Here is a 26994-nt window from a genome sequence, read left to right as displayed (position 1 = left end):
ATTTATCCAAAGTATTTCAATTGAAAAAAACGCATCCTAATTCCATAAATGATCCATGCACAATTGTTATATTACGACGTAAATCAAAATTTAGGAAGAAAACTTGGACTTGTGGTGAAATATCCACATGGATGTTAGGAGATGATCCTCTTGCGGTTGCGCCTTGTGCCTTTTTAGGAGCCATCGAGACTTCGACCTTCTTGCCTTGGCCGCAGACTTATGTTCTTGGCCCGTCTCCCTCACACGCGAAACTCCCTTTGTCATTCGGCTTCCTTGATTGATTCCACCATCTTTCAGAATCAAGCTTTAGAAGGCCTTATAGGCTTCCTCCTCGAAAATGGTTTTTAAAAGCTTGTGTGAGAAGGGGTTTTTTTTTTAAGGAAACCCGGGGTTAAAAACCTTATGGATATGTTATGAAAAAGGTGCTTGAAAACCCGCTTGATAAGGCCTATGAAATCCCAAGGAGAAGGGAGTTTGAAATGGGCTTTGTGAAATGCAAAAAGGGGGGGGGGGGAAGGGTTTAATTCTCGGAATAGGTCGAACTTTAAGGGGACTTGGGTGGGAATTTGCAAGAAGAAGGGGACTTAGGTGGAAATTGCGAGGGAATGGGTGCTTAAATCCGGGGGGGGGGGGGAGGGGGGGTTTGGGTGGGGGTATAAACCCACTTGGAAGGGCTTATGGAAGCCCACAAGAAAGGGGGCTTCCTAAGGGGTCTTTAGAAGCTTCCCAAGAAGCTTCTGGGAGCTTCTGGGGGTGTCGTGGAGAAACCACGTGGGCAATATGGCGGCCGAATTCGTTTGCAGCTCTGGCGACATCTACTTCTAGCGGCAACTCAGTCTTCAGGCGGCTTCCTCTCCACCTCACGAACTGACGAGACTGCAGCGTTTTGCTCCTCCTCTCGACTTCTTAGAATCCGATCCTCAGCCTCTTCCTTCCCTCTGACAGCTTCACAATGTTATTTTTCCTCTCCCTCCACAGCAATGTCACGGATCGGCTAATTCTCTTCCTCTCTACTACGGCCTGGCGGCGTTATCTTCCTCCCTTACCCTTAGAATCCTCTCCTTCACCCGATCGCGGTAGCATCCGTCAATAGCTTCCCTTCTCACAAACACCTCCCTTACTCCCCCCCCACAGGGGGTTTATATGGGATAGGGAGGGGAGCCTTCTCTCTCCCATGCGGCATGGCTCATTTCCTCCCATGACCTCCAGCGTTGTGCTGAATCATTCCCCCCTTCACTCCCTTCCCTCTAGCACGACCTTCGGTTGGGGGAAAGAAGGGATAATAAATTAAAAAAATTTCAATATATCCATCGATTATCCTTTTGGCCTCCTACCAAGAGAAGGTTCTTATGAAGAGTGCGGGTTTTTATTAAACCTTAGTCCTAAGTCTCAATTGGCCCGTGGAGAGTGTACCATTTAAAGACCACACCGTCGGTGACCACAATGCCGACATTGTTATTTGCCTGAGACTTCACACGGCCTCATAATATTATCAGTAGAAATATTACATTCTCTCCCCCTTGGAGGAATCGAGATGTCCTCATCTCGAGATAAACTGGGAATATTGATGATTGAGAGTGCTTTCATCTATCCGAGTGGCATCCTCCTCGGGATAATCTTTCCACTGGATGAGGCATTCTCTCAAGGTTTTAGATCTCAGTTGTCTCTCCCTAACATCTAAGATCCTGTCAGGCCATAGTTCAAGGACTCCTTGACTAGGCATTACAACTTGTTAGTCATCAAGTACATGGTTAGGATTAGGTACATACTTCTTCAATAGGCTAATATGGAATACATTATGAACTTTTAGGTTCTCGAGGAGTTGCAGTCTATAAGCATTAGGTCCTAGGCACTTGAGGATCTTGTATGGTCCACAATACCTTGGACTTAGCTTCTTGCAATCTCCTAAGGATAGGGGACTCTTCTTTGGGTGTACGCGAATGAAGACCACGTCTCCTTCCTCCAAGATTCTATCTTGACGCTTCAAATCCGTGAATGCCTTCTGTCTTTCCTTGGCGGCTTGGATGTCCTGTATTATTGACTTTACTTGGTCATCCATTTCTTCCAACATCTACCTTGAAGCTTCAACCCTCAAGGTTGGATCTGAGAAGTTTAGGGGACTTCAACAGTCATGACCATACAATGCTTGAAAAGGGGTCATTTGAATGCTTTGTTGGTAAGAAGCATTGTAGGCAACTTCCACCAAGGGCAAGTATTGAATCCACCTTTTTGGCTCACGACAGTAGTGTGCCCTTAGCATATCCTCAATAACTTGATTGACTCGCTATGTTTGTCCTTCAGTTTGGGGATGGTAAGCTGTACTAAAACAGAGTTGAGTCCCAATGGCTTCAAAGATAGCTCTCCAAAAGTGTGATGTGAAGAGAGAATCACGATCACTAATGATTCTTCTGGGTAACCCATGTCGCTTGAATATCTCCTTGATAAACAACCTTGCAATGTCTGAGGCTTTATAGTTTGTCTTTACTGGAATAAGGTATGCAACCTTAGTCAGCATGTCAACCACAACCATGATGGAGTTGTATCCTCCCTGAACTTGGCGTAGGCCAACGACAAAGTCCATACTGATGAATTCCCATTTCATTTGGGGAATGTCGAGTGGTTGCAACTTCCCTGGCATTTTGATATGTTCGGCTTTGATACGTTGACAAGACAAACACTCAGTGATATATTTGAGAATGTCACCTTTAAGCCTCTCCCAATAGTAGCTCTTCCTAACTGCATTGAAGGTATTGGCATAGCCAGGATGTCCTGAGAAAGGGGAATCATGAGCTTCCCACAATATCTTCTGCTTAAGTGACTGGCTTGTCAATATACATAGCCTCATTCTATAGTAGACAAGTCCACTATCGATAGAGAATTCATGATACTTAGCCTGTAGTTTTTGGTCCCAGTCCTTGATAGGGATCTCCCATAGCATCTTTTGATAGGATGGATCATGGCATGCTTCCTCTCTAGCTAGCTCAAGTATTGGGTTGTTTGGCATGGACGCCTTTGTGGCTAGAGATCTTGCTGTTGATGGATTTTGCAAGATTAGAGAATTAAGGAATGCCTTGGGACTAAGTGCATCGGAAACTACATTCTCCTTTCCAGGTCGGTACTTGATTTCAAAGTCATACTCTTCCAGTACTTCAATCCACTGGCGTTGCCTCATGTTGAGCTCGTTCTGGGTAAAGATCCACTTGAGACTTTTATGATCACTCACTAATGTAAACTTATTACCCAACAGGTAGTGTCTCCAAATCTTTAGAGCATGGATGACAGCTAACAGTTCTAGATCATGGGTAGCATAATTCTTCTCATGGCTCTTTAGTTTCCTTGAAGAGTATGCTACAGGATGACCTTCCTGCATGAGCACACATCCTAAGGCAAGTGTGCTAGCATCAGTTACTACCTCGAACTCCTTACTGAGGTCTGGAAGTTTTAGGATAGGTGCTGATACTAAACTTTGCTTCAATCTATCAAAGCTAGTTTGTTTGGGAGTTGACCATGCAATGGATGTTTGCTTCTTTAGTAGATCCGTCAGAGGTGCTGCAATCAAAGCATAGTTTTTTATGAAGACCCTATACCATCCTATCAATCCAAGAAAACTGCATATTTCCTTGACAGTTGTTGGTATTAGCCATTCTAGCACATCTCTAACTTTGGCCGAATCCACTGAGATTCCTTCCGCTGATACGAAGAATCCCAGATATTCAATCTGACACTTGAAGAATGCACACTTCTTCATCTTAGCATAGAGCTTGTGTGCCCTCATTGTCTCAAGGACAATCCGAAGTTGGGGTTCATGATCTTCTTCCTGTTTGGAATAGACTAAAGTGTCATTGAAGAAGACGAGCACGAAGTCATCAAGATATGGCCTAAAGATATCCTACATTAACCTGTTGAAGGTAGCAGCCGCATTCGTAAGCCCGAATGACATAACTAGGAACTCAAAATGTCCATATCTTGTGTTGAAGGCCGTCTTTGGGATATCTTCTTCCTTGATCCTTATCTGATAGTAACCAGATCTGAGATCAATCTTGGAGAAGATCTTAGCACTCTGAAGACGATCAAGAAGCTCGTGTATTCTAGGAATAGGGTACTTGTTCTTGATAGTTGATTGATTCAACCCTCTGTAATCAATACACAGTCGAAGCGTTCCATCTTTCTTTTTTTGGAATAGTACTGGAGCTCCCCATGGTGAACTACTTGGATGGATCTAGCCCAGATCTAGCAGTTGCTTGAGTTGTTCCTTCAGCTCAATTGCTTCCGGGATGGACATTCTATAAGGTCTCTTTGCAATTGGCACAACTCCTAGCACTAGCTTGATCTCATGATCCACTTCTCTTTGACGTAGGAGTTCTGTCAACTCTTTAGGAAATACGTCCACGTATTCCTTTAGCCATGAAGGTTCTTCACTAGACTCTTGCTTCTGATCTAACTTATTGAGCTTAATCAAGTAGACAGGTAGTCCCTTTCTAACTCCCTTTATAATTCGAGATGCTTTGGCCAATTGAATTTTTGGCTTTCCAACCTCACCTTGAGTTGTGACCAATTCCCCTTCAGAGTTTCGAAAGGAAATTTGGCCCTTTCCACAATGAATGTGGGCGTCATTAGGTTTAAGCCAATCCATACCGAGTAGACACTCATGGATACCTAGGTTCATGACTCTGAATTTGACCGAAGTCATCTTTCCTCCCAGAAAGAATTCCACCTTAGCAGTTTGCCTGGTACAAGTGACCTCACGACCATTTGCTAATTCCACAAGCAAGGTAGGTGCTTCTACTGTGGCTATTCCTAATCTTCTTGCACAAGCTAGTGAGATAAAGGAATGTGTATTGCCACAATCAATCAAGGTCTTGAAACCTTTACCTTGATAGTACGACGGTGTCTGAATCACCGAGAACTGGTGATTCGGGCCTTTCTTGTGTAGAGCGGCATGGACTGTCGCCCTTTCAAACTCTGCTTCCATGGTCGGATCTTCTTCTTCGCACATTTCCCTGTTGGCAATGCAGGCGGTTCTTCCTCTGCCTCAAGTAGCGGCTCCTTGGCCATGGCATGTTCCTTGGAAAGGTGCTTGGCGATGTCCTCCTCCAAGCTTGGGACATTGCCTCTTGAAATGACCAGGCTTGTTGCAGTGGAAACAACGGAGATTTCGGCCATTGCTTTGGGTAGGGACAAAGTTGTTGACATTATTAGTCCTTGCCTTCTTTCTTTGTCCCTGATTTTGACCTTGAACTCTCTTCATTTGAGGCCTATATGCTCCTCTATTCGGGTCATTATAAGATCAAGTTTTGTTACCTCTTGGTCTAGCCTGCACCTCTTGAATTATAGGCGCAGCTCGAATGAGTGTGTCCTGTAGATCTGATGGGCGCATAGATTCGAGACGGGTATTCATTGGTGGATTTAAACTAGCACAAAATTTTGACACCTACTGTGGCATGTCCATCTGTGGCGCGTACTTAAGAAGTGAGACTAATTTAGAGTAGTATGCGTCAAGAGTGAGTCCCTGTTGTTTTAGCTCGTAGAACTCATTCATTTTCTGCGTGTGATACGCAAGTGGTAAGTATTTTCCTTGCACGGCTTTCTTTAGTTTTTCCCAGGCAACGGATCCTTCCGCGATCCCTTGATCTCTGCACCATTGTTTCCACCAAAGCCTGGCTTCGCTGGTGAGCTTCAGCTTGGCGAGCATAGCCTAGTTGGCGAGTGTAGTATCGGCTGCTTCAAAGTAATCCTCCATGGATTCAATCCAAATTTCAGCATCCGCTTGGACGGACCTGCCTTTCCCATCAAATTCACGCGGCTTAATCTGCTTGAGAAGAAACTTCTTCTCCTGGATTATGGCAGTACTTGATGTAGGAGGCGAACTAGGAATCTGTACCTGGGGTTGTGCCTGGATAACGGTTTCTTAATGTTATTACACGATAATCATTATGATTTATATTTCATCTCCAATTATCAACCAAGAATCCTAGCCAGTTAACTTTTTATCAATTCTCATCAATAAACAGACATCGATAAAAAGAAGTCTTATTGCATTTCTATGGGTCTAGTCCTTTTGGAGTACAACATTTCCAGAGATGATAGAGCAACTGTTTACATTTAGTTTGGGGAGAATAATGTTGTATTACATTTACTACGGAAACTGGATAATAGTATGGTTTCGGGTCATGAATCTTCAGGAATCGGTAAGTCATCAGAAGATTAGGGTATCCTTTTCTTTGGAACCCATTCTTCTCATAGCGCCCCAACACCTTGATCCTATCGGCGGGCATTACACGGGTCACTTCCTCATATACATATGATTTCAGCTCAACCCTCTGACCTCGAATATGTAAATTTGAGTTTATGTGAGCCTCCACAAAAATGAACAGCTTCACGATCTTTAGGTCTTCCAACCACTTGATCTCTTTAGGTTGGTTTGAAGGTATGCAAACCAGTGGGCAGCTATATAGTAGATTCCTGAGTCACCCGTCCATCTTCGTTCCACGTACAAAGGCGATGGATTATAAATATGCTCTAGAATGTTCATCATTTCAACCCTTTATCGATAATCTGGGGAATGCATTGCGGTCATAAACATGACTCGGAACACTAAGAACCTGTTCCATGCTTCATAATTCTACAAGACAGCATCGAAAGTAAGGAAATGTTTGGAACAGTAACATTTGCTTTACTTTATCTTATCAAGATTTCTTAAAAACAAATCCTTCGTTGGTTCGCTCTGATACCAACTGTAGCATGTCCACCTATTCCCTTTAGGACACGTCTTAGCAGTCCATCGGAAAGGAGATCTAGAAAGCTCCGCCCGGGACTCCCTCGGAATGTCATAGGGTTTGCGATCTAGGACTTTCCGTGTCTGCCACGTAGCGGAAGTATTCTAGCCGTTCCCACTTAGGACCGACCTGAATCAAGGTTTTCCCTAATGGTCATTTCCCAAACGGCAACTAGCGTGAAACCCCAAGCGAACTATTTTACACAGAAATGCCCGGACCGAAGCGGATTCACGCTGCACTTGGTTCAAGGAGAATGGAAAATGAGAGGGAGGCAAAGCTCAACCTCTCTGCCACATAAGGCATAGCCCTATTCTGTTCCTCTTAAACAGCGTAAATTAGAATTATTATAACTTAGACTCTAGGTTAGCGCCCTTGCTATTCATTTCCTTTGAAATGATCTTCTTGCTGTCCATCATGATTCAGAAAAGTTCTCGGCCAACCGAGACCACCCATCCGTAGAACGGACCCATGGCCACGTCCACCGCACTTCCTCAATTGTTTTAATTGTCTAATTACCTACCACATTTAGTTGGACATGCATCAAACAACTTCCTTAATTAGTCCGTTAGGCACCGGTTCCTTCACATAATCATAGCACTTGACATAGAAAAGCAGTGTCAAACAAGTTCCTTTTCAACATGTTATCATATTTATCTTTGAAATACATTTATAAAATCCAGCCTGTAGGCTTATCCATAATCCGCCCAAAGGCTATCTAGCAATCCACATGGATTACTAATCCAAGATTTCGCCCATAGACTAGTATGCGAGCCTCGAGATCCAATCCTGAGTCACGTTGGCCTCTTGTGCAGGGCCCGGAAGGCGAGGGATTTACGGCCAGAACCCCCCCTGGCACCCAAGCATCCTCCTGCTCCAAGTAGCGCTCTCAACGTAGAGACCTCTCGCGACGGGTTCGGTCCACCTTCCCGGCGCGGTTAACAACCCCCTTGGTTAGGGTCAGGCAAACAGTCGGGGGTAACTGAGGCTGCCTCTCCCTTCAGGCCTTCAACCTAAAGCATTAGATATCTTTTCATCCTTTAATTACTTGAGCAAACAAAGCAAAACAATGCTCTTTAAACTGTTACAAGCACAATCATTTCCAGTGGTCGTTATTTTTGGCCAACTCCTAAGGAGTGAATCCTTCTTTCCGAATGCATTTAGCATTCGATCCGAGATCAATTGCGACTTGGCAAGATTCCCAAGGGTTTGTTTGTTAACCCTTATATCCTTGGGTTAGGGCCGTACCCTATTAACCAAACTTAACCAATACCTTAAGTTCTATTAGCAGTAAATATGTTATTCCAATTTACTGATTGGTCTTTTACTTCCAAGAAATTATCTAATTCCCTTATCTTGATCACTTTTCCTCGAAAAGGTACTATATCAGGACGATTACTCATCCTCTTGCAAGATAAACTTGCACAAGAATATGCCAATCCTATTCTGAGGAATTGGCCATTCCCTTGTGATCAAATCACAAAATCATGCGACTCTGCAACTTGTTGCACAAGTGTCGCACTTAACCCATGGGACTATTTTACCCATCGAATGACGTCTTCTAACCATGGAATCATGATTAGATAGGAAATAGGGATAGGGTGTCTTCATATCCAATTCGTTTCTGATTGCACTAGGCCGACATTGTCAGTCCTAGGGTTTCCAATTCAAACCAAGTTTCATCCTTTTAGCGAGCAATCCCTAGGGTAGAAACCCTAGATTGTTCCACACAAGTATGTCCTATTGTCCCTCCATTCTGTGAATGTGGGCAAGTCTTTTAGGGTATGGAAGTTTTAGCTTTGGCAATAAGAGCGATTAGGTCACGTCCTCAACGTGCTAAACCCTATTTAGCACTTTGGGATATGTTGCATTGATTTAACCCTTCCTAAGCGATTCCTTCGCGGTTTTAGGTGTTTAGGGTAAACCAATTTACTTGTTTATTCATGAAGATATTGTCTTGATCAAATAGGGGAAAAACTAGTTGCATTTCGATACCATTATCATAAGCACACAATTTATTGCCTACGTAAAATTAGATTTACAATCCCTAACTTTTCTGTTTAAGATCAAAGCGTATGTTAAGTTATGGCATAATTCCTATTGATCCTTTTATAACATGCATTCAAGATTCATGCTACTAAGCTTTAGGATTTTATGTGAACCATGCAGCCTTTTTCTAACTTCTTTTCTAAATGAGATATTTGTATGTTGAATGAGCATTACACAACCTTTCATAACTATTTACATAGTTGATTGAGATTTAAGCCAATTGACTAGAGTTTAATATACTTCATGTAGCTCAAGAACCATTTCCATGTCTTGCAAATTCTTACGGATCATTAGCAACCTTCTTTTAATGAATCATTTCGAAGAAAAGATGCCTAATAATGCGACATGTGATTTATTCTTTCCATGCATAATCGAAGTGTAGAATAATAATTTCGACTTGTAAAGATAATCTTTAGTTGAGCTAAATTTGTTACTTTGTAATGCATAAAAACCACTTGCTAGGAATGCATAGAGATCTTATTCGTTTATTTGAAAAATACAAATGACTGATTCTTTGATCGTAAGCTATTTCCTTTAATTTAGCCAAAGTATTTCAATTGAAAAAAATGCATCCTAATTCCATAAATGATCCATGCACAATTGTTATATTACGACAACCTAGACTTGTGGTGAAATATCCACATGGATGTTAGGAGATGATCCTCCTGCGGTTGCGCCTTGTGCCTTTTTAAGAGCCATCGAGACTTTGACCTTCTTGCCTTGGCCACAGACTTATGTTCTTGGCCCGTCTCCCTCGCACGTGAAACTCCCTTTGTGATTCGGCTTCCTTGACCGATTCAACCGTCTTTCAGAATCGAGCTTTAGAAGGCCTTATAGGCTTCCTCCTCGAAAATTACTTTTAAAAGCTTGTGTGGGAAGGGTTTTGTTTTTTAAAGGAAATCCGAGGTTAAAACCTTATGGATATGTTATGAAAAAGGTGCTTAAAAACCCGAGGGTAATAAAACCCGCTTGATAAGGCCTATGAAAGCCCAAGGAAGGGAGTTTTAAATGGGTTTTGTGAAATGCAAAAAGGGGGGAAAAAGGGTTTAATTCTCATAATAGGTCAAACTTTAAGGGGACTTGGGTGGGAATTTGCAAGAAGAAGGGGACTTAGGTGGACATTGTGAGGGAATGGGTGCTTAAATCCGGGGCCGGGGAAGGGGGGGTGTATAAAACCCACTTGGAAGGGCTTATGGAAGCCCACAAGAAAGGGGGCTTCCTAAGGGGTCTTTAGAAACTTTCCAAGAAGCTTTTGGGAGCATCTAGGGGTGTCATGGAAAAACCACGTGGACAATATGGTGGCCGAATTCATTTGCAGCTGGCGATGTCTACTTCTTGCGGCAGCTCAGTCTTCAGGCGGCTTCCTCTCCACCTCACGAACTGACGACTGCAGCATTTTTCTCCTCCTCCCAATTTCTCAAAATCCGATCCTCAGCCTCTTCCTTCCCTCTGACAACTTCACGATGTTATTTTTCCTCTCCCTCCACGGCAGCGTCACGGCTCGGCTAATTCTCTTCCTCTCTACTACGGCCTGGTAGCGTTACCTTCCTCCCTTACCCTCAGAATCCTCTCCTTCACTTGATCGCGGCAACGTCCATCAACAGCTTCCCTTCTCACAGCCACCTCCCTTACTCCCCCCACAGGGGGTTTATATGAGATAGTGAGGGGAGCCTTCTCTCTCCCACGCGGCCAACTGCATGGCTCATTTCCCCCCATGACCTCCAGTGCTATGCTGAATCATTCCCCCCTTCACTCCCTTCCCTCCAGGACGACCTTCGGCTGGGGAAAAGAAGGGATAATAAATAAAAAAATTTGCCATATGTCCATCGATTATCCTTTTGGCCTCCTACCAAGAGGAGGTTCTTATGAAGAACGAGGGTTTTTATTAAACCTTAGTCCTAAGTCTCGATTGGCCCATGGAGAGTGTACCATTTAAAGACCGCACCGTCCGTGACCACAATGCCGGCATTGTTATTTTCCTGAGATTTCACACGGCCTCATAATATTATCAGCAGAAAAATTACAGTTATGCACTGTTTGACTTAGTAGGCCACTTTGCTTTATGTGGTATCTTATCTATGCTTTGTGTACATTGTATAGTGTGGAAGCAGAAATCAGCAAGAAAACATTTTGGCCTCCATCTCTCTTCTTGTGTTCTTGAGTGAGCTTCCTCTTGTGTATACATTGGCGCAGCAGCTCAAGCAAGCCCCTCCACCACACGATTCTTGACACATGAGAAAGAGCACCCAAAATGTTAAAAATAAAACATTTTGTGGAAAAACTATAAGGAGAGGTGAGAAAAAAAAATAAAAGTTAAAGACCCAAGTAATTTCAAAGAAGCAATAATGATAGGAATTGAAAAAGAAATAAAAATGAGAAAATAAAAAAGAGAACCATATAGAACACACACATAAAAATAGAGACCAAAATTGACAAGGGGATGGGTAAAATTTGTAGATTTTAGCGAGATAGAATGCTTAATTAGCTTCAAAGATTGAGGATTAATTGTTTGGGCAAATGCAAAACATGAGGTTAGGAGCATTTAGAGAAAGACCCTGGAGAAGAGATAGTTGGGGAACTGTAGGATAGACTAGTCAAGAAAATTTAGGAGGTGAAAGAAGAGGAAATGGGAGAGGATATTTTGGAAGACCTATGGTGACTTGTTTTTCTTGTGGAGAGGTAGGTTATATAAGCACAAATTGTTCTTATCTACCTAGAGGAGAAGGGGATATGTATCATTTATCTCAAAATCTTCCAAATAGACAAAATGATTTTTGGAATAGAAATAAAGGATCATACCACCTCCCAAGAACCAAGGACAATGAAATAAGAGAAAGGAAAAAGTGTCATTAATTTTCTTCTGTTAAAATAGAGTGAGAAAAATAAAATAGTTGATGTGATACTTGCAACCAAAAGGAGGAGAGATGAGCTTGAGACTAGTAAGGCTGGTGAGGAAAGAGGGAGAAAGATAAAAAAAGGAGAAAAGAACAAAGGAGAGTAAAAAACAAAACCTAGGAAACATCATCATGCTTCCGAAATCCCATTGGGGGAAGGAGAAAGTGAGTATGACTTGAGAAGAGATATGATAGGTAAGAAGGCCAATATATCTTTTGCTCAGTTAATGGAGTTGTGCCCTAGAATGAGAGGATAGTGGAGAAAATGAGTGAATCTGAAGGCCAAGGAAAGAAAGAGAGGAACAATGATATTTTTGAGTGTAGAGGAGTTAACTGATATTTTCCCTATTGTTGATGTTTGGTATAAGAATTAGAACATAGGAGAAGCATATATTAAAATGGAGGAGTAGAAGTTAGTGTGATTACTCGGGCTTGTGTAGAGCAGTTTGGATTTTGAATTATTGAGGGATCAAAGTTTTGAATCAAGCATGCTAATCATGCTAAAGTGAGGTGTCTAGGCACAATTTAAAATTTGGAGGTCAAGGTTTATAGTCTATCCATGAGGATTGATTGTCATATTATGCCAATAGAGCAATGTTAAGGGCTTTTTCACTTATCCTTGGTAGACTGTTCCTTAAGAAGATAGGTGCAATACAAGATTGGGAAAAAGGAATCATAACAATTTATGATTGTAGAGGAATAGCAAAACAAATTAGATATAGCTTCAAGAAAAGAACCAATGAATGAAAATCATATTGAAGAAGAGGAGGAGGAGGAGAGTGATAGTTCTGAGGAAGACGATAATGAGGATGAAAGTTCTGAAAATGATTTAGATCAAGAAGGTCATCCATTGTAGTAGAGTTAGTAAATCTTGAGAGAGATCAGGATAGACAAGAGAGTTAAGAATTTCTTGATGATAGATTTGAGTGTTTGAGAGATGAGGATAGAATTGAGGAGGATTTCTTGAGTTTTTTAGAATATCATGAGGGGGAGGGCTTCAAAATTGAAAGATTTATTGATGAAGTTGAGGATTTGGATTTTTCATCGAAAGATATTGATGTCATTGAGTGTGATCATGAGCTTCTAGATGTAGGGGGGGTTGATTGAGAGAGTATTGAGGTTATGGTTCTTAACTCTTTTTGTAATGGTCTTGTTGTGTGTGACTCTAACTCTGAAGAGTCTTGTTTGGTTTCTTGTAAGTTGGTTGTTGATGGTTTGAGTAGCCTTAGAGAGGCTTCTGTTTGTGAAGTTGTTGATATTGCTTTGAGTAGACCTAACCTCATACTTCTTGATGTCTTTGTGGATGTTTGTATAATTGATCTAGGCAACAATGAAGAAGAAAAAATTTCATGTGATCATCTTATCGTTTCTTTAAGTCATCCCAGAGTTTTAAATGATGATTGTGATGATTTTGATTGGGGTTTTAAGGATCCTGAGAGTGACATAGATGAAAATATGAAAGGAAATTTAAGAAAGTCTTTGAAAAGAATTGAAATATTGAGGAAAGAGAGACCTAAAACTAGGGAAAAAGAGATAAAAGGTAATGGTGAGGTATTGCGTCTTCTATTGGTCCTACGCTTGGGGTTTTGATCACCTGACTATGTCTCAAGGTCTTCTCCTCTATTGGTGGGTTTCTTCTATGGTTACGTCTAAGTGCATTCCTTGTTAATTACAAACAAACCTCAATTTACAGTCACTCTTTGTGTGTGTGTGTGATCTCTTTCGTTCATTGTGTGCAATCATGCTTTCGATTTTTCTTAGGTGTACTTCAAGTGCTGGAAAGCAATACAAGTGCAAAGGTTAAGTGACTATGTTGCTCTCGCACTCTCGTTTACGAATTTGGCTTGATAGGCTGTAAGTTCGGTTTCTAGCCATTCTCATTGATCCTAGGGTCTATGCTACATCATTTAGCTCGATCGAGATCTATTTTGGGGATCTATGACTCGGTCTGGTGCTACCAATGGCTTAGACTACTAGCTAGTCGGCAAGAGTCTCTTCTAAGTCCATGTTTCACTGATTTTCTTGTTTCTCGCACCAGAAAGGTGCTTTAAGCATCTGTATGGCCTTCGGGGATTCACATGACAATGGTCTAGGTCAGTCAGTGTAGTCTGCAGGTCAAAAATTTTAAAAAATCCAAATTTGGCCTAGCAGATCTGAATTGTAGGGGCCAAATGTCTAATTCAGCCTGTTCAAATTGCCGAGGGCCAAATGCAACTGGTCCGATTGTCAAATTCAACCAATCCAAATGTGGTTGTCCAAGGGTCGAATGGCCAAATGGTAGTAGGCCGAATCGACCTTGTCGAGGGCTGAGTGGTTCCTCTGAATGGGTTTGGGTCGAACGGCTAAGGGCCAAGTAAAGTGGGCCGAATGCAAAGTTGGTCTGAATGGTGAATTCGACCGGGCCGAATGTTAGCTTATCTGAGTGGGGTTGGGAGGCCAAATTTTCAAGTGTCCAAGTAAGATGGGCTGAATGGTTGATTCGCTAGCCGCAGGCCGAGTCCTAAGCGTGGGAATAGTGGTGGGCCAAATGGTCAAATACAAGAGGGCCGAGGGCTGATTATGGGGTTTGGCCCAGCATTGTTGTCACTCAGATGGGCCAAACACGGCACGGTTTTGGCAGTACGATGTAACAAATTGATCGAATCGTGTGATTTAGGTCACGACATATAGCACACACGTCCACATTAAAGCTATGGATACAAGAGAAGAGTTGTATATACTTGCAATGCACAAAAGACTCCTAGGTAAAGTGATCGATCCAACGGGGGCAATGGGTCTCTCTCTCTCTCTCTCTCTCTCTCTCTCTCTCTCTCTCTCTCTCTCTCTCAATGCCACAATTGCAAATGAGCTCTCCCTTGGCCTCTTGGTTTATAAACCCTTCCCTGTGACCTCTCCAATCACTCTCATAGAGGGTTGCTGCAACATAGACCCTAAAGCTTTCTGCTTTGATTTCTTGATCCTACCTACTCTAAATGCAACAAAAATCAAAAGTAAAGTACTGAAATGATTTCTCCTACTTGCCTAATCATCAAAAACCAAAAACGCTTACTTGTTGCAAGGATTAAAAACCCAAAACCTCCTATCTATCTCAAGCTCGAGTTTGAGGATAAACCCTTACTTCGATGCTCGAGTTGAGGTACACAAGTGCTCAAGCTTGAATCCGTTTGTGTCGACAACGGAACCAAAATGTAGAGGGAGCTCAACACTGTCGGAGCATTTGGGATTGAAAGTCTACCATAGGGGTAAGAGATAGTAGGATGAAGGGAGATTCAGGGAGAGGAGTAGACGGAAGAGAAGGGGTTTAAAGAAATAGAAGATGTAGAAGAATACTCATAAAGGTGAAGCCTGTCAATTTATTTCTGCATCGTGAGAAGATAAATCTCTTATAGACAAAAAAAAATGTACATAAAACAATAGCTTCCTCTCTACTACTCAGACTGCCAATCTGATGCCTCCATTAGCTCTGAAAGGGGGGTAAAATACCAAGACACTTGATAAAAATACTCCCAGATCACTCCTTCTTCTCCCAGTTTGGAGTGCACTTTGCTGCCTATAAACTGCGATCACGTGTCACGCGATTTCACCAATCTTTCTTTTTGCATAAAATCCCCAAAAAATGGCTAAAAGCCACTTGCTTTCTTTTACACGTCACCCTATTCTAGAAATTGTCTACAGCTTTTGGATATTTACAAGAAATAATATCTAAAATATCAAAAATAGGCTAAACTTGTCCAAAAATCTAGTATTTTTGAACCATCCACACTACGGACACTAACACTAATGATTAATATGGAATTGACTCTCTAGATCAATAAGAAAGCCGAATGATGATGCACTCTAGAGCTTTTCACATTGTGTACATGTAGTGGCATGACATCCACCCCCTTTTAACTTGCACATCCTCCAGCATGTACCAAAGTCTTAAGGATCTACAATGTCAGAAGAAGTATCCTTTGCCATATCAATGTCTTCATCTTTGAGAGCAGAATTTTGATGCCGAGAAGTGCTTAAAAATAGCTAAAAATTACGAATATCAAGGGAAAAATATTCAACGTCGAAGGCGGCGGCTCGATCTGGGACGATTTTAAGTGTCAAAGTGCTTTAAAGTACTTTAAAGGCACCCGAGCGACACTTGTTGATTTTTGATAATTTTTTAGATTGCCATGCGGGTTGTCAAGAGCTACCCGCCAATGCGGGATGTCAAGCCGGACGGCCAAGATTTTTCAAAGCTCAATTCGAAGTCCGGACAAGGAAATGGCCAAGAAACTGGTCAAGATGCGAAGGGGTGGACAAAGTTTGGCCAAATGGGTAAGTGACCCTTGGGAGCCCAAAATGAAATGTAACATGAAATTCTTGGCAAAAAACGTGATGAGGAAGAAGAAGGCGTGGACAGTATGGCACCGAAAAATGCGCTCCATCCTTAGGGATGGAGATGGCAACCTCAAAGCAACCACTGCAATTGACATTACCCCCGATCTACCCTCTGCCTACTAATCTTATTGCCACCTCTCGCCCGTCAAATGGTGGCCTGGTTGGAGATCTCTGATTCTAGTCTTTCTCTCTCCTCCCTCTCTCTCCCTTAAGGGGCTATTCTTGTGTGGAAGAAGAAAATGAAGAATGATGAAGGAAAGCTTGTCCGGATGAGACTGGATTGCTTCCGGGTGGATGAAGACATGAAGAGTGATGTTCTTGAATATGCTAGAGATCAAATGAGGGCCGACACGCAGTCCATAGCAAAACCGAGATCCCGAGACACAAAGCCTAAGCGGTAATTCAATTTTTATGAAGAAAAAATGAGTTTTTATGCTATTTGGTTAATGAAATATTGTTCCCATGGGCTGATTATGCATTATGTTATTGTTTTCTATGAGTTTGATCAGTTTATGCTCAGAAAATCATAAAATCATAAGTGTTATGAGACTGAAATCAATGGTATAAAACCCGTAAAACACATGTTTAAGAGGCAAAGTGGGGGTTTTTTGTAAAATAAAGGGAAAACATGAGATATAACATCAATGAAACCTGAAATTTTGCCGTCAAAGAACCTAAGGGCCATAGCCCATAATCAATTTCAATTTCTAGTCATTTTTTATTGGAAATAATATAGGAAAAATACCAAAAAATGGTGGAAAATGGGTTTTAAATGGGAAAAATTTTAGGAAACGATAAAAGGAAAATTCCAAAGAATTACATAAGTGTTTGTGCAATGTATAATGAAGGTAGAGCACGAGGTTAGCCTCGGTTTACCCTCATTTCTATGTTTTGTCCGTGTTTATTGCTTTCTCTACAAAGAAATGCACATAAAACGACTCTTACACCTATCAACGATTGCAAAACATTAAACGGTAGGGTGAGAGGGGAGTTTGAGCATTAAAGTACAATCTTAAATCTGATTTATGTGTTGCATCATGGCTATAGGACGTGTTTTAAAATAAAGGAAAAGGCAGCATGAGCGTAAGGCTCAGTGTCTCTCCTTGTTTCAATACATAAACGCTAGCATGGAAATTATGAAAAGATTGGTTTTGCACAAGGCACAATACTCATTTTCTATTGTTTGTGCACTAAACCATTCACATTATGCACTATGCATGGTTCATGGTATCGAAGGAAAAATCTCCTAGACTGCATAGCAATTGTTTTCTTAGGACTTTGACCCACGATTGAGAGTGTGAGGTTATCCCTTACCGTAGGGTAGAGGGTCAATTTCCTAAGGGACTGTGAAGTGAGAAAACATGGTATATCTCCTGGAAATACGAGAAATATAAAAGAGAGGAGTGTGTGCTCATTTGTGTTATATGTTTAGCAGCGCATCAAAGGGCCAATCCCTGAGATATAGGAGAGCTGCAGTGGGGCTCCGACTATTAGTCGGCAGAGTGCCTCCTATATGTGTGTGATTGTGGCATTGCCAATGTATAAGGGTTCTCCCTCTGAGGAGTTTTAGGAAAATATTGGACTATGTGTGTGATCATGGCATTGCCAATGTATAAGGGTTCTCCCTCTGAGGAGTTTTAGGGAAATGTTGTACTATAAACTATAAACGCATGAATTAAGCTTTAGGGCGGTTTTTCCTTCAGCATTAGATTGACGCTCCTGGTCCGCGAGGCCGTGAAGGTGTTTGTGTGTCATGAGCATGAGGTCCAGCTAGTGTTATAGCCAGTGCTGGCCCATTTTAGGCTCCATCAATGGTGCGTCTACCGGGAGCCACTTATAAGTGGTGATTTTCGGATCTAGGGTTTCTAGGGACCAAAAGGAAGTTGGTTTATGTCCTCTGACAAGGACCGTCAAGCCGAAATCCAAAAAGCAGAACATGCTGAGAGGGCTAGACAGCGGTTAGAGATTGTAAGCCGTTATTCTCCTCAAAGGAGTAGTCCAGTACGTATACGAAGCAGTGGTCTTAGTAACCCAACTGCTCTACATAGTATGTTAGGTGCAGAAGGAAGCATAAGTTCTTCCTCTTCTCCACCAAGTCTACCCACTTCAAGTGGAGGGGGGGGAGGGGGTGAATTCACCCGTTCAAGCTCCTATTGCTAATCCGATTGTCGCCATGGCCTAGCCTATTATGATTCCTGTAGGGACGCCGGATTTACCAGCCTTAGGAGTTCCCTTACCCATTTTTAATGGGTTAGTAGAAGAGGATGCAGAATTTCACATTTGTGAATTTCAAAGATTGATGTTCAATTATCGCATCCAAGACGAGGGACATCTCATGATGTTCTTCAATATGACCTTAAAAGGAAGGGCTGTGGTATGGTATCACAGCATAGAGTCTGGAACCATAACCACCATTGATCAATTCTATGCAGCTTTTCGAGCGGAATATGCCCCTGAAAGAGGTGGCCAATATTGGTTGCGGGTCTTGAATGTAACACGTCAAGATCCTCACGAGAATGTGAAAGCATATGCCAAGAAGTTGAAGGAAGTATTCCGTAAGTTACAGACTTACATTCCCATTCCGCTAGCTGCCCAATTGCAATACTTTTTGCATGGGTTGGACTTTAATATCCAAGTACAATTGAGCAGTGTGGCCTTGGCAAACATAGACACCGCTATTACGCGGGCAGAGAGAGTAGAAGCACAATTACAAACGGCCTACTCCTCTCGAATGAATGTTAATGGGGGTTTAGTACCCAGTGGCAATCCATCATTGACGAATGGAAGTCAAGGGATGCCTATGACTAACCCTATTGGGAGAGGGAGTATGGTTCAGAATGTACCTTTATTGCCAGCTCCTCCCAATGTGACTATGCCCATGACAAGTCAGTTGGCTCCACCAAATGTTGGAGGCCAAGGTGCAAATTCTAATGTTGTTCCTGTGGGTCAACAGCCAATGCCAAATCAGATTGTTAGGCCAATGGAACGACGGGTTGATGAAGGCTATGAGTCGAGTGTATCTAATGTCCTTGGCGAAGTCAAGGATATGATGAAGCATTACATCGATATGATTTCCGAACAATATCGACAAATAGCCGTCGACATTAATTTCTTGAAGAAGCAACAAAATTTGATAGGAAGTTGATGCCTCGAAGAGGGTGGACCCTCTAGATTCAGTTGTAAATGGTGTGGTGGACAGCACTTCCCTAGAAACTGTCCAAATGTGAAATGTGACATTTGTGGGAAGTCAGGCCATTTAGCTGCTACTTGTTGGAGTAAGATTAGTTCTTTCCAACAAGGGAGTAAACAACCAGGCCCAATGAATCATAGAGCGCAAGGAAATAACTTGCAGCAGAATGATGCACCAAGGCAAATATTGCAGAGGGGAAAAACAACTATAGAAGAGTTGCCACAAGGCAACGGAGTCAGCCTTATTAAGGCTGTATGAGTCAATGATGCTGAAACCTCTAACTTAAGATCCCTGACAAGAGGCCAAAAGGCTAAAGAGGTTGATAAAGATAATGCAAAACCGGTTGAGGCAAACCCTAAACAAGGGGATAAGGGGACGCAAGTCCAGAGTCCTAGAATGGAAGGGGGACTACTAAAGCCAGTTGACAGGAAAGGCAACCCTAAAAAGGACGAGGAAGTGCCAAGAAAAAAGGCAAGAGCCAAGAAAGAAGCACCCAAACCGGTCCAAAGACCAAAAGAGAGGATGGTTTGGCGAGAAAAGAGAGCTTTGGCTACTTGTCATGATTTTGATTTAGCAAGTTCTCTTTGCGAAGTTAAACCAAATGTGAACCTCTTGCAATTGATCAAATTATCTCTAGGAGTATGCAAGGAATTTAAGAAGATCTTGCGTATCGGGTATATTGTGGAACCTTTGGGCATAGCACGAGTAGGGGAAGATTGGTTTGACCATGCTGAAAAAAACTGCCCTAGGGTTCCAGCTTATGTGGATGGAATACTAGTGGAACATGCCATTGTAGACACTGGATCCTCTGTCAATATCATGAGTTCAGAGTTGATGGAGAGGTTGGGTCTAGGCATCCAGAAAGACAACTCTACCCTTCTCAGAATGGCTGATGATAGTCTAAGACAACCAAGAGGTTGCGTTACTAAGGTCCATGTTACAGTTGCAAGTGTAGAATGTTTCTTGGACTTTAGGGTGATCAAATTTGCAGGACGTCCTAGCTATCGGGTTTTGCTAGGTAGGCCTTGGATCTTACGAACAGACTGTCAAGTCGATATACCCACCGGTCGAGTGGTTCTAGGTAGAGGTGCTAATTGAGTAATAGTTTATGCTTATCCTGAGTCTCCTCAAAGTGAGAGAGATCCTTTATCTTCTACTGAATTAGAGACAGTAGACGATCCATCTGGTAGTGAGACATCATCTAGCGATGAATCTAAAGAGGGGTCCACTACAGAGGATGTCTATCAAATAACTCTAAATGAGCCGATAGAACCACAAGATAGGATAAGAGATGCGGATGTAATTGAGTTGGACCTTGGCACACCGAATGATTCGCGGCCAATTAAATTAGGTTCCATGCTCAGTTCAGCGGAAAGGGAGGACTATGTGTCCTTGATTCAAGAATTCCGCGATATCTTTGCTTGGAGTTATGATGAGCTAAGAGGTATTCCTCCCAACCTAGCTGTTCATACTATTCCTGTAAAAGAAGGCAGTCGTCCTATGCGTCAAAAGGTAAGGCGTATGCCTTTTGAATTGAGGGACAGAGACTGTTTGAAAAGTTACAGAAGTTAAGGAAAGCTGGGTTAATATTTCCTGTACAACACATAGAATGGTGTTCACCAGTTGTTATCAGGAAGAAGAAAAATAACCAGATCCATTTATGTGTGGATTTTAGAGAGCTAAATAAGCAGACGGTTAAAGATTACTACCCTTTGACGTTTATTGACCAGATTTTGGATCAATTAGCGGGTAGGGAAATATATTCGTTTATGGATTGCTTTGCAGGATATAACTAGATGGCAATTGCAGAGGAAGACAAGTTGAAAACAACTTTTATTACTGTCTTTGGTACTTTTGTGTACCATGTGATGGCCTTTGGTTTATGCAGTGCACCTGGATCATGGCAACGAACAGCAGATAAGACCTTTGGTGACATCTCCCCAGATGAGTTGAAAGTATTTATTGATTACCTGGGGGCAGCCATTGTAAGGGAAAGGATGTCGATTATTTTAAGAAAGTGCTTTGAACGTTGCAGACAATTTTATATCGCTCTTAACCCACGGAAGTGTGTCTTTGGAGTACCTTATGGGCTATTGCTAGGCCATGTGGTCAGTTCAGTAGAAATCGCAACTGACCCTGAAAAGATCAAGGTTATAGTTGCTATGAGTCCACCATGCAATCGAAAGAGGTTCATAGCTTTCTGTCATCGATAGGGTACTATCAGAGGTTTATAAATGCCTTGGCAGAAAGAACGTTGCCATTAACGAATTTATTATCCTTTAGCTGTTCATTTGAATGGAGCGACCCTTGTAAGGTAGCTTTTGAGGATGTGAAACACGAGCTAGTAAAAGCACCCGTTTTAAAAGCACCTAAAAGAGGTGAGCTAGTAAAAGCACCCGTTTCAAAATCATCCGATATCTTTCGCTAGTCGAAAATTGGGCATTTCAGAGATCAATTATACCTACATGGAGAAGTTATGTCTTGCGATGGTCTTTGGGACTAAGAAATTCAGGCACTACATCCTCTATGAAAAGGTAGTGTTTTATACGAAGACGGAAGGGCTTAGATTGCTTATGAACAAGCTGCAGCCGCCTGATCGTTTGGCAAAGTGGTTAATCACTTTGCAGGAGTTCGATTATGAGATTAAGAGTAAGCCACCGAGGTTGCAGGGTATTGTGGAATGCCTTGTGGATTTCGGGGAGCCGAAAGAGACTTTGGCTGAAGGAAGTGATATTGAGGAAATGTTTAAAATTGATACAGCTTCTATCCCATCTTGGTATGCTGCTATTACGCATTATCTATCAACAAGAGAGATGGGAGCTAGTTTGTCAAAGTCTGAAAAGAGGAAAAATCAAACAACAGGCTTTGAAGTTTTCCTTGATCGCAGGGACATAATATCGGCAGGGTGTTGATGATATCTATCGTCGATGTGTATTGCCTGACGAGGTTCCTTTTATCTTGGAGGAGTGTCATGACTCTGCATGTGGAGGGCACTTTGCGGGATGGTTGACGGCACAGAAAGCTTTACGAGCTGGATATTGATGGTCGTCCATCTTCCAAGATTCTTTTGAGTATGTAAAGAGATGTGATACCTGTCAAAGACATGATAGTAGAGAGAATAGGAAACGTCCACTTACGCCTATCATGGCTATCCTTCCATTTGAGAAGTGGGGCATTGATTTTGTGGGTCCTATCACCCCGTCATCCACTACCCAGAAGAGGTATATTATAGTAGCCACTGATTATTTTACAAAATGGTCAGAAGCGTGGGTGACGAGGCAGGACAATGCAAAAGAAACTGCAAGTTTCCTTTTAGAGCAGATTATCTGCCGTTTTGGTCCACCGAAAGAATTAGTGTCGGACCGTGGAACCCATTTCCTGAATAAGGTGATCAAAAGCTTGACTGAGGCTTGGCAAATCAAGCACAATAAAACGACTCCTTATAATCCACAAGCAAATGGACAGATGGAAAGTACTAATAAGCAGCTTGTGGGGATCTTGTCTAAAATAGTCTCTGAGAAGAAACGAGACTGGGATAGGAAGTTGTATGTGGCAATATGGGCGTACAATACCACGTTCAAGCAAGCTACCGGCCATACTCCATTTAAATTAGTTTATGGGGAAGAGTGTATGTTACCCCTTGAAATCGAATTGCCAACCATACGATTTGCAATTAACCATTCTTTGAGAGATGAGAATTCCCTTTTTGAACGTTTCACGACCATAGCCCACCTGGATGAGCTAAAGTTGTAGAGCTTACTACACCAGGAGGTAGCTAAACGTCGAATGAAACAGTTGCATGACCTCAGAGCGAAGAAATATACATTTAAAAAATGACAATTAGTCCTATATTATGATACGCGTAGGGAGTTATTTCCAGGGAAGCTGGAACCTAAATGGGATAGCCCCTACAAGATTGTCAACTTAGGGAAAAATAGGTCTACGGCCCTATTAGCTGATTTACAGGGAGTAGAGTTTAAAAATAAGGTTAATCTCAATAAGATTAAACCTTATTATTTCTGAGTATGCTAATATAGAGAAATGCATTGCAGGTCCATGCTGGGGATGATTTGAGACCTGCAAAAGAGCTTAAAAGCTGGTTGATGGGTCGGTTAATCCCTTATTTGGAGCACCCATATCTGGAGCAGAGATACCATCAGGGGAAACTTATCTAGTGGAGCAAAGGATATAAAGTGATTGAGCAAGAAGACGGAGCCTTTGTATGGGAGATTAAAGTCTTCTGCCCCATCACTGTTTACGACTATTGACAAGTATCCCTGTTGAGTTCAATGAAGAAGGTGGGATGGAGCCGTTAGTTCATCCTCTCAACATGCTAAACTTTGATTATCATAATTACAAATAAAAGGGTTCGCGATGGCAGGCTGTGTAAACCCATTATGGATGTATACATTATATTTTGACGAAGCGTCCAGGGGCCCTAATAAAAAAGGGAGTGTTGGAGTAGTAATCCAAGATTCCCGACGAAGAGTTACGATGAAGTCAGCTGCTTATCTCAGGGTAGGATTCACTAACAATATGGCGGAGTATAAAGCCTTGATTATGGGACTACATATTGCCAAACAAGGTGGTATTCGTCGGTTGTTAGTAAAAGGGGATTCCCAGTTGATCCTGAATCAGCTAGATGGGACATACACAGTGCGGAATCCCATTCTTTGTATGTATCATCGGACTGCAATGACCCTACTTGAAGAGTTTGAGAGAGTGTATTTTCAGCTGATTCCACATTATTGGAATCAATTTGCAGATTCACTAGCAAACCTTGCTTATGAAGAAGACCTCTTCTTTAATTGTGGTCCTAGTTTGGATATTGTGATCAATGATGAAACAGGACCTGGTCGCTTGTAGGAAATGTTATCAGAACATGCGATATATGGCAGATGATGGTTGATATGGGTGATGCAAAGAGTAGCCGAGACCAATCTACCATTATTATCCTGGACCCATAGGTTAATTAGACAACATGTTATGCGTACGCCTCTTACTATCTATGCAGGAGGGATAGGTCATAACCTTATGCATTAGTTTAGGGCTACGAGCTTGTTTTTCCTCCTTGGAAAGGAGCTTATTATTGTATATCTGTGCTATTCTCGGGAAGGATGTGTAGGTGTTATTCTGTTTTATTTCATTAGGCCAAGAGGGCCAGTTTTGCGAGGTGTTACTGTTTTATTTCATTAGGCCAAGAGGGCTGATCAAGTTTTGTAGTGAACTGTTTTATTTCATTAGGCCAAGAGGGCCAGTTGTCTGTTTAGTGCGGGTGTGGTTAATGGTTTTTGTTTTAGTTCTGTGCTAGACAGGTTCGGAAGAAGAGCTTGAAAGGAGGCTTTTGTTGCATGGACGCTTCTCGTGGCCCTATCCAGGTGATATCTTTCTTTTATGAGTACCATGTTCTTCTGCTATATGTGTTTGTGTACTTGTTAAGGGGTTTTTCGTTTCTTATTGGGGATCGGCGTCCAAGGCATGAAGTCCCAGGTTTAGGTTCAGTATGTCTGAGAGAGGTTTGAATAGTCGTTGCCTCCTATAAAGACATTGTCAGACATCAAAAGATCTGTTTTAGAAGGGAGTCCTAGTGACCCTGTTCTGCTAGCCTGCTAGGCAGCCGTTCTAGGAGTTCTTGTTAGTTGTGAGGCCATTAGAGAAGCCTGCCAGAAGAAAAATAATTCTGATAATAAGAAACCCTGAATATCTTAAAAACAATAAATATATACAAAGGTGTGTAAAAAGGGGTTCTAACCCCTATCAAAGAAAAGAAAAGAAAGGAAATTTTATAAGCAGTTGTTCATCGCCTTGCGAAGGCCTGGTAGGTTCCTGGGGACGAGTTAGACCCGGTGCCTTGTCTTCCTAGGGGTGGCATCTTGCTGGAAAAGAAGAAATTAAGGAAGGTTGGAGAGAAAATAAAAGTGAGCATTAAAAAAGGATTAAGTGTCGCCTTGTGAGGGCTTGGTAGGTTCTTGGGTACCGAGACAGGACCTGAGGCCGATGCCTTATTCTTCTTGGGTCACTACACTCAGCTCCCTCCTTTTTACATACCCGAGTATGTCAATAAAATAAAAACCCTAAAAGAAAAAATATGCTAAAAGAAAATACTTCTTGATCAGGCTATAGGTGTCCTCATCTAGTAGGAGCTCCTGGTTGTGTTGTCCTTAGTTAGGTAGGTAGTTCAGACTACCACTTAGGGCAACCTCTTTGATAGTTCTTTTAGTTTGGCCGTGTTGGAGCAGTCGATTGGTGACTAGCTTCAAACCTTTTATCAGATTATGCTAGGCCTACTCCTTGTGGATGTCATGCCTTGGTTTTGTCAGGGGGTAGGGTGAGCGTTGTGCTGTGTTTAGAATGTATCTATTTTGTATCAGCTTGATGCTTCCTTTGTTTGTTTTGTGCAGATCTATGGTGGGATTCGACGGGCTAAGTCGCCCTATCCCGTGGTCGCCAATGAGAGCGGAATTTTGATGCTGATAAGTGCTTAAAAATAGCTAAAAATTACGAATATCAAGGGAAAAATATTCAACGTCGAAGGCGGCGGCTCGATCTGGGACGATTTTAAGTGTCAAAGTGCTTTAAAGTGCTTTAAAGGCACCCGAGCAACACTTGTTGATTTTTGATAATTTTTCAGATTGCCATGCAGGTTGTTAAGAGCTACCCGCCAATGCGGGATGTCAAGCCGGACGCCCAGGATTTTTCAAAGCTCAATTCGAAGTCCGGACAGGGAAATGGCCAAGAAACCGGTCAAGATGCGAAGGGGTGGACAAAGTTTGGCCAAATGGGTAAGTGACCCTTGGGAGCCCAAAATGAAATGTAACATGAAATTCTTGGCAAAAAACATGATGAGGAAGAAGAAGGCGTGGACAGTATGGCGCCGAAAAATGTGCTCCATCCTTAGGGATGGAGATGGCAGCCTCAAAGCAACCACTGCAATTGACATTACCCCCGATCTACCCTCTGCCTACTGATCTTATCGCCGCCTCTCGCCTGTCAAATGGTGGCCTGGTTGGAGATCTTTGATTCTAGTCTTTCTCTCTCCTCCCTCTCTCTCCCTTAAGGGGTTGTTCTTGTGTGGAAGAAGACAATGAAGAATGATGAAGGAAAGCTTGTCCGGATGAGACCGGATTGCTTCCGGGTGAATGAAGACATGAAGAGTGTTGTTCTTGAAGATGTTGGACATTGAATGAGGGCTGACACGCAGTCCCATAGCAAAACCGAGATCCCAAGACACAAAGCCTAAGCGGTAATTCAATTTTATGAAGAAAAAATGAGTTTTTATGCTATTTGGTTGATGAAATATTGTTCCCATGGGCTCATTATGCAATATGTTGTTTTTTGCTATGAGTTTGATCATTTTATGCTCAAAAAATCAGAAAATCATAAGTGTTATACTGAAATCAATGGTATAAAACTTGTAAAACGCGCGTTTAAGAGGCAAAGTGGGGGTTTTTTGTAAAATAAAGGGGAAACATGAGATATAACATCAATGAAACCTGAAATTTTGCTGTCAAAGAACCTAAGGGCCACATCCCATAATCAATTTCAATTTCTAGTCATTTTTTATTGGAAATAATAGAGAAAAAATACCAAAAAATGGTGGAAAATGGGTTTTAAATGGGAAAAATTTAGGAAACGATAAAAGAAAAATTCCAAAAAATTACATAAGTGTTTGTGCAATGTATAATGAAGGTAGAGCACAAGGTTAGCCTCGGTTTAC

Source organism: Lygodium microphyllum, chromosome 22 (assembly GCF_053477565.2).
Source record: "Lygodium microphyllum isolate KBCC chromosome 22, Lygodium_microphyllum_v1.1.10, whole genome shotgun sequence".
Classification (NCBI taxonomy): Eukaryota; Viridiplantae; Streptophyta; class Polypodiopsida; order Schizaeales; family Lygodiaceae; genus Lygodium; species Lygodium microphyllum.
Note: the sequence above shows the minus strand (reverse complement) of the source record.